At 41.9% G+C, this 9102-nt stretch overlaps 1 long non-coding RNA gene across 1 annotated transcript; it reads left to right on the forward strand.

The window, feature by feature from the left end:
- Nucleotides 1-2034: 2034 nt before the first annotated feature.
- On the forward strand, nucleotides 2035-5067 carry LOC132625708 (uncharacterized). Its single transcript, XR_009576970.1, has 3 exons — nucleotides 2035-2828; nucleotides 3698-3764; nucleotides 4694-5067. It is a non-coding gene; the product is annotated as an uncharacterized LOC132625708 (long non-coding RNA).
- The last annotated feature ends 4035 nt before the right edge of the window (nucleotides 5068-9102 follow it).

Below are 9102 nucleotides of genomic sequence, written 5' to 3' on the forward strand. Positions count from 1 at the left end.
TAGCTTTCTGGGATTGGCTGGTTATTATCGGAGATTCGTGGAGAAGTTTGCTTCCATTTCAGCGCCTTTGACAAGGCTGACTCAGAAGGGAGCTAAGTTTCAGTGGTCAGATGCTTGCGAGCGTAGCTTCCAGTTGCTGAAAGAGAAGTTGACTACGGCTCCAGTCCTGACTCTTCCGGAGGGTCCAGATGGGTATGTGATTTATTGTGATGCCTCTGGTATTGGTTTGGGATGTGTGTTGATGCAGCACGGCAGGGTGATAGCTTATGCTTCCCGGCAGCTCAGAAAACATGAAAAGAATTATCCTACTCACGATTTGGAGCTGGCCGCGGTCATTCATGCTTTGAAGATGTGGAGACATTATTTATATGGGGTTCACGTTGACATTTATACAGATCATAAGAGCCTTCAGTACATCTTTAGGCAAAAAGAGCTGAACTTGCGGCAGCGGAGGTGGTTAGAGTTACTGAAAGATTATGATGTTGACATTCTCTACCATCCTGGGAAAGCTAATGTTGTGGCGGATGCACTCAGCCGCAAGTCTATGGGCAGCCTAGCAGACGTGCCATCAGAGAGTAAAGAAATGGTTCGCGATATTCATCAGTTGGCTAGTCTTGGAGTTCGCTTTGCTGATTCTGGAGATGTTGGGGTTTCTGTTCGAGGTATTGCTGAGTCCTCTATTACAGAAGATATTAAGCGGCATCAGTATGAGGATCCTATTCTGGCAAAGTACAGAGACGCAGCGCTGGCACAGGAGAAGACTCCGTTTGAGATTTCACCTAATGGAGTGTTATTTCACAGAGGCAGATTGTGTGTACCTGACGTTGCAGGGTTGCGGCGACAGGTTATGGGCGAGGCACATTACGCCCGATATTCTGTTCACCCAGGGTCGACGAAGATGTACCATGATATCAGATGCCTATATTGGTGGGACGGTATGAAAAGAGATATAGCAGAGTTCGTTGCTCAGTGTCCAAATTGCCAGCAGGTTAAGATTGAGCACCAGAAGCCCGGTGGGCTATTGCAGGAGATGGAGATACCGACGTGGAAGTGGGAGATCATTAATATGGACTTTATTACAGGTCTACCTCGCACTCCACGGAGGTATGATTCTATTTGGGTTATTGTTGATCGGCTGACGAAATCAGCCCATTTTCTTCCGGTTCGGACCACCTATTCAGCTGAGGATTATGCCAGGCTTTATGTCAGGGAGATTGTACGACTTCATGGAGTTCCTGTGTCTGTTATTTCCGATAGAGGTGCCCAGTTTACAGCTAAGTTCTGGAGATCGTTTCAGGAGGGATTGGGGACCCAGGTGAGCCTGAGTACAGCCTTCCATCCCCAGTCCGACGGACAGGCCGAGCGCACTATTCAGACATTGGAAGATATGTTGCGTGCCTGTGCTATTGATTTCAAGGGTAGCTGGGACGATCATTTACCGCTTGTTGAGTTTGCGTATAATAACAGCTACCACTCCAGTATTCAGATGGCACCATATGAGGCTTTGTATGGCAGGAAGTGTAGATCACCGATCGGTTGGTTTGATGTTGGGGAGACTGAGTTGATTGGCCCAGATGTGGTCCAGCAGGCCGTGGATAAGGTGAAACTTATTCGAGAAAGATTGTTGGCAGCCCAGAGCCGACAGAAATCTTATGCCGATAAGCGATGTCGACCGTTAGAGTTTCAGATTGGCGATTGGGTGTTCCTGAAAGTGTCACCGATGAAAGGTGTTATGCGATTTGGCAAGAAAGGAAAGCTCAGTCCGAGATATATTGGGCCCTATCTGATTATTCGCAAAATAGGCAAGGTGGCCTACGAATTGGATTTGCCAGCTGACTTGGGAGCGGTACACCCGGTATTTCATGTTTCTATGCTTCGTAAGTGTATTGGTGACCCTTCCAGAGTCTTTCCTGTAGAGGACATTCAGGTCACAGAGGAGCTATCTTATGAGGAGCAGCCTATAGCCATATTGGATCGCCAGGTAAAAAGGTTGCGGAACAAAGATATGGCTTCTGGTAAAGTGCTGTGGCGGAATAATAACCGAGAGGAAATGACCTGGGAAGCTGAGGAGCATATGAAGAAGAAGTATCCTCATTTATTTTCAGAGCCTACAGGTAATCCAATTCTCTATTTGACTATGTTGTTTGATAAATGAATCGTTGATCAATGATTGTATTGTTGTGATAGTTAGTAAGGAAACTCCCCCAAATTGTTGTATGACCGGTAAGGTTAATCTGACATTCGAGGACGAATGTTCTAAAGGGGGGGAGGATGTTAGAACCCGTATTTTTGTACAGTGGAATAATCCGGATTTATTTATGATAAGCTAAGGACAAAATTATTTTGGGATACAAAGTCGGGATTCTTGACCTTCGAATTTATTTTGAGATATAAGTTGTGCATGAATTTATTGGTATGGAACAATTAGGAAAATTTGGGACCAAAAGTGAAAAATTGGAAGAAGAAAATCATCCACAACTTCCATGGTTGGCCCACACAATTTTGTGTCATCTTTTAATTGGGACAACACATTAATGTGGGCCAAGGGATATTGTACACTCTTTATATTATATAAAAGATGACTTCTAGTCATTATTCTTCATTCACCACACTTGGAAAAAAAAGGGGCAAAGCTGAAAACCTCCAAGGAGGCTCACGGCCAGCAGCAACAAAGATCAACTTCCATTTCTTGTCCTCCAAAAATTATTTTGATGATGTAAACCCACTATATTGAGGTCCCTAAGTAGCGTGGAAGCATCGTTGGAGCGATCAACCCATTATTTTCATCTTTTGGAAACCCTAGGCTATTGGAAAGTTGAAGAAGGAAGGTAAGCATTCATTATGTTTTTGTGTTATGAAGGTTATATTCATGTTGTAGTATCTTATAGTGGTTGGAAATCATGAAATATAGTATGATTGGAAGTGGGTTGTGTGATGGGTGTGCTAGCCGTGTAAATGGGTATTGTGATTGGGTTGTTGAATAAATTCCTTGTAGCATGTTAAATTGTTGTAGTGTGTAGGATGGCTAAGAATCATCAACATATGTATATGTGTAGTGTTGGTCGAAATGGGTCATATTATATGACAATGAACGAATGAATATCGCTTAATGTTTTAGTCATCGTCATTGTGAATTCTATGTTGGAAATGAATGTCTAATGACTCAAATTGATGTTGTAGTTGTTGTGAACTGATTTGGAGATCATTGTACATTTAATGTATTTTGTATATTGATGAAAATAGCATTGTTAGAATGTGAATTGTGGGTACAAATCATGATTCGAAAATGAAGGAAAGGTTATAGGGGTGTCTCGGGTTTAGGGGCTGAATTCGGCCAAGTTGGAGAAAAATTTGGATTGTTGGGAATGTTGTATGAATTGCTTAGAACGTCCTTAAATATTGTTGGTATGGGTTCGGGTTAGTATGTGAATGTATAAGCGTCGACGTTGGCTTGAATGCAAGTCATCAAAGTGAATTTATGTAAGTTGTTGAATGATGGAAAAGAAAGCTATTATTGTTGATGTTGCTAGGTTGGTTATTGTTGTTGTTGTTGATTATTTTGGCCGAGTTAAATTCTCGGGGTGGCCTATTTACAGGGGAAATGCTGTCCAAATTTCTGTAGAATTAAGGGCAAATTTGGAATTTAATGCCCAAAAAGTCTTTAGCTAATGTTTGGCATTTTATGGCTTGTTTGTAGACCTTGGGCAGCCCGAATCATAGGTTGGATTTAGCTTGAGTTTGGATCGTATTGGAGAGCGTTTGAGGTATGTAAAGTAATCCTCCTTCTTCGGCATGCCTTAGTTAAAATAGGCTATGATATAAGCCTCGAGGAAACTCTATTCTCACAATCCGAGCATGTTTATGAATCGCATTTGTTCTTGGGCATCCTTTCCTTGTCATGGCAAAACATTGATCCTTATGTTCTTGGAATCCATAATTTGTAAAGATTACATGAAAGCTGATTTTTGTTTTAAAGTTCATTCTTTAGCGATTTCAAAACTTCAAACGCCCATAATTTCCTCAGAAAAGCTCGGATTGCTTTGAAATTTTCGTAGGAGTTTGTATGATATAAAATGAGTATGTTTTTCATAGGCGGGCTCAGTTCGGGTCTATTCTCGTCCGTGGGTCCCGCGACGCCCTTTATGTAAATTCGACAACTTTGAATCAAAAAGCGATAATTATCATTCCGATTTCGAATATGACTATTTTACTTATCCTTCGGATTTATAATAATGATTTTATGCATATGATTCCTCACTACTCCGCTCGTGCCTACTATGATATCGTTCGCCGGTTCCCGGGCCGGTTCTGTTGTCGTGCGCTTTTTGATACATTCCGGTGTTATGCTGTGTTTATGGTTCACCGTGCTCCTCGCTCGAGGGCCGGGTTCCACTTATGTTTGGCGTTATGCTGTGTTTGGCGTTATGCTGTGTTGTGATGTGTGACGGGGATTCGGAGATTTGAAACTTTCTGGTGTTATGCTGTGTTGTGGCGCCATCGACAGGCGGGCGACCACATTTTCCAGTGCCCTATGCATAATTTATACTTTGGAAATAAACATTTTGATATGTATTATTTTCTATATATCTGATTCGATTATTATTCAGATTTATTTCTGTACCTTCTGCTTTGCATACTCAGTACATATTTCGTACTGACCCCCTTCTCCGGGGGCTGCGTTTCATGCCCGCAGGTACAGACGCACAGCCTGGTGATCCACCTGTTTAGGACACCCTTTCTGCTATTCGGAGTGCTCCTCTCTTTCCGGAGCTTATACTTTTGGTATATATATTTATTAGTGCATTTGTAGATATTCGTTCATGGGTACGGCGGGGCCCTGTCCCGTCATATGATTCTGTCGGTCTGTTTAGAGGTCTGTGGACATGTTTGTGGGTTAGGGTCTTTCTGTATGAATGTATGTACATGTCGTTTGGGCGATCCCATACGCCGAGGCGGCCGGTCCGCATATGTTGTTTGGGCGACCCTATACGCCGAGGCGGCCGGTCCGCATATGTTTATATATTGCTTGGTTAGCCCTGTGTGGCTTTCGTTGGTATATTCTGCGTGCAGGGTATATTGGATAGTCCGTAAAACAAAGGAAACTCTGCCGAAATTTTTCTGGAAATTACCTAAATTTGAAATAAAGCCTTGTCGGCTTCCGCCATATACTAGAATGAGTTGATAGAATTTGAGATAATATTTAATAGATGGGTTCGGGTGCCCAGATCGGGCACTAGTCACGGCCTACGGGGTTGGGTCGTGACACTATGTCTTGTTTTGCAGATGTTCATGACGGCCTTGTCAGCCATACTAATCAAGGAACTCTATATGTATAAATCTTAAGTCCCATTGAGGTACATAATGATGGTGATGAAGTTCGTAATATAATAGGAGATGCAACGACCTTACGTTACTCTGATAGGCTCGAAATGTTCTTTTATCATTCATATATACTTATACACATATGATACTACTATGGTATTGTCACGACCCAAACCCCGTGGGCCGCGACTGGTACCCTAACTGGGTACCCATACGTACCTACCTGATCGAATTCGAACCATACAGATTTTTTTTTTTTTTTTTTTTTTTTTTGAAAACAGAAGTACAGAAGTAGGCCGATACAAATACGGCGTGCGCGTAACATACATATATATACATATACCTGAACACACAGACATTTACAGATAAGCCGATAAGGCTAACATACAGACGGAACCCGTAACCCACACATCTATCTACAGGCCTCTATAGACATACAGAATCATATGACGGGACAGGGCCCCGCCGTACCCGGAATATACATACATACGGAATACACAGACGACAGAAAATATATACCAAAGATATGCTCCGGGTCAAAGGAGCTCTTCAGATAGCAGAGTCGGAAACCTACGCTGGCGGCGTCTCACCTGGTGCGTCTGTACCTGCGGGCATGTAGCGCAGCCCCCGAAGAACGGGGGTCAGTACGGAAAATGTACCGAGTATGTAAAGCAGCAACGTAACAGATATAAACATAGTCCGAACTAGAGTCACAGTAATATAACGGGCAAAATCATAAGTCAAACTGACGGACAGAGTTATGATCCAGACGGACATACAGAATCGTGTTACACACAAATGGACAGAATTATAGTTCGGACAGACAGACGGAATCATAATACAGACCGACGAGCAGAATCTGAATCCATACGGACATTCCGAAGCAGAAGCCATACGGACATGCAGAATTAGTCGTAACACAGACGGACAGACAGACAGTAGCATGACGGACAGAATTATGCATGCAGAGTAGCACAGAGTCATACAAAATCATACAAAGGCGTGTGCTTTATAAATACAGATGGCACACGCATATATTCATACAGATCCCGGCCCTGTCTGGGGGCGCGGTAACAGAACCCGGCCCTCTTAGTACGGGACGCGGTGGACAGACAGAATCAAATCAGATCATATGCCATCCTGGCCGCCATCCCCATACACAGATCATACAGACATACAGATCCCGGCCCGTACGCCGAGGGACGCGGTGAACAATGCAGAGAAAATATGCACGATAACAGAACCTGGCCCGGGTCGCAGTGAAAGAATGCATTGAGACAGACACGAATCGATAAATGAGAAACCACCTACCTACAGACTCAACATACAGACTCGATCAATCAGAAGGGTGCCAAACGGCGAGCCAAAATCAGAATATCCAGATAGTATGCATAGCACGCGCTCATATCCTAGTTAGGAAGGCACGACAGATTATCAGAATGGGATGCTCGGATGTTCAGAAATAATATTGTATAAATTACACAAAAATATCCATAATATTCACAAAATAATAGTTCAGAAGTTTTTGGAGAAGATCGGACCAAAACAGAAGTATTTTAAAAATCGTACCGGAAGTATCGGGCCTTGTGGGCCCACCTCGGACCAACCCGAGGCTACATACGTAAATTACTGATGATTGACCTTATGAGGTCACCCATACTCATTCGGAAGTGTTCCGACTCCGTTTGGGGAAGTTTTGTACAAAATCTCACTTTAAGGGCAATTTGCAATAAAATAGTTTCAATTGAATTGAAGGAATTGGAGCGGTTTTCCGTCTCGAATTCCGGGGAACGGAGTCGGACCTAGGGCTCGCGGCCGAGCCTACCACATCCAGAACATGCCTAGGAGCGTATAGAAGTGCTTCACATACCTCGATGGCGCCTTATGCTCGCTCGGCGTCAATCCAAATTTCGTCCAAAATCTGGAAATGGTCAAGTTTACCATTTGGTTAGTTTCATTCTTTCAATACTCTATCTTTACACATAATTGCCTACCGAAATTTCGGCAGCATTTCCTCTGTATATACGACATCCCCGAGACTTAGCTCGGCTCAATTCCTCAACACAACAGCCCAGAGAAAACATCCAAACAACAACAAACATCAATAAACACTAATTCATACACTATGGCATTATTAGCCATCTTTCGACACAACGAGTTATTTTTCGTTTTAAACTTGCATTTCCAACCAAACTTATTATTTTCATATCCATTATCCATCAAAATCATTACGACACACATCGGAGGCATCCATACCATATTCACATAACATTCATAAGTTACTCAAACATTCAACTTCCTATCAAATCACTACCTTTCCAATCTTTCCTAACTTCCAACATACAAGTTCATAAACACATTTTCATATTCCAAGTTCGTTATCGTCAATCACAATTTCAAGACATTAGGCTAACGCAACATACTTTCCGACAACGACTTAACAAACAATTCTTCGTTTTGGCTTAACCATTATCCTTCAATCTACTTCACAAAGCCATAACACAATTAACATACAACCAAAATCAAATTCACATCCCATATTACACATAGTACCATACGGCCAACATACTATATTTTCCAACTCTCACTAATTCATCCCACTTTCCTTTCTAATACAATTTCCACCATACTACAACTAACTTACACAAGAATTCAAACCATTACAATCATGCAATACATATATATGCATTCGGCCACCACCCATATTTTTTTTCAACATACAAAATTTCCATGTTTTTCCTTCATTCACACATACTACAACATACCTATATCATTTTTAACACAACAAAAGCATGGAATCCTTACCTTTCTTCAAGTTCTTCACTTGGGGTTGAAGTTGTTTTCTTGCCAAAATCTTTACATCAACTTGTAGATAATCTTGTGCTTAGTAATAATCTCTCAAGAGAGGAACTTTTTAAACCCAAGAATTGGCTCCAAAAAATTTTTCTTTCTTTTCCTTTTCTTTCTCCTCTCACCCGAAACCCTCTCCTTTTGTTCCTTCTTTCTTGCTTTGTATTTTTTTTTCTTGAAAGTTCTAAGGATAATGATGGATATATAATGCCACATGGAAAATTAATCCATGGGCTTGGATCATGGTATGGCCGGTTGGGCCATCCCATTTGGGCCTAATTTTTTTCCTATCATTTTTGAGCCCAAAATTGTTGTCTAAAGATGGTAATTTATGGAGCAAATTTCCAAAATTCCCTTGGCCACCTTTCGTAATTCCACACCATTAAATTCATAACCTACACATGCATACAAAGTAAGGTCCAATTGTGGCCTTATTCATCACAAGTCAACCCACCTTGAATTTTTCGAATAAACAAAAATGTCGGATGTAACATCCTCCCCCCCTTTAGAAACATTCGTCCTCGAATGTTAAATTGACCTTATGGGGTGTCATACTACTTCGGGAGGGTCCTCTTTGTGGTTGTCCTTCACCGACTTTCCGACATGGCTTCTTTACCATCATTATGGGGTGAAAATTTTTCATCATTGATTCAGATGCCTTCATAATATATCTTCTTGCACCCCACGCAATCGCCGAACCATAAGCTATATTCTTGTAACTGACAAACGCTTTCCAGACGTCATAGTCCGTATCATTTCTTGTTACCCTCCGGAGATTTCTACCACATCAATATAATCCCACTTCATACCAGACACTTCTTACCAACAGGTTCAGGACTGGAACCGGACGCGCAGAAGCATATCGGACGGATTTGAAATCAGAATCAGACTTACAGAAATGTATCATACAGAGTCGTACTTAGAATCAGA

Source organism: Lycium barbarum, unplaced genomic scaffold (assembly GCF_019175385.1).
Source record: "Lycium barbarum isolate Lr01 unplaced genomic scaffold, ASM1917538v2 unchr_scaffold_40, whole genome shotgun sequence".
NCBI classification, from domain to species: Eukaryota; Viridiplantae; Streptophyta; class Magnoliopsida; order Solanales; family Solanaceae; genus Lycium; species Lycium barbarum.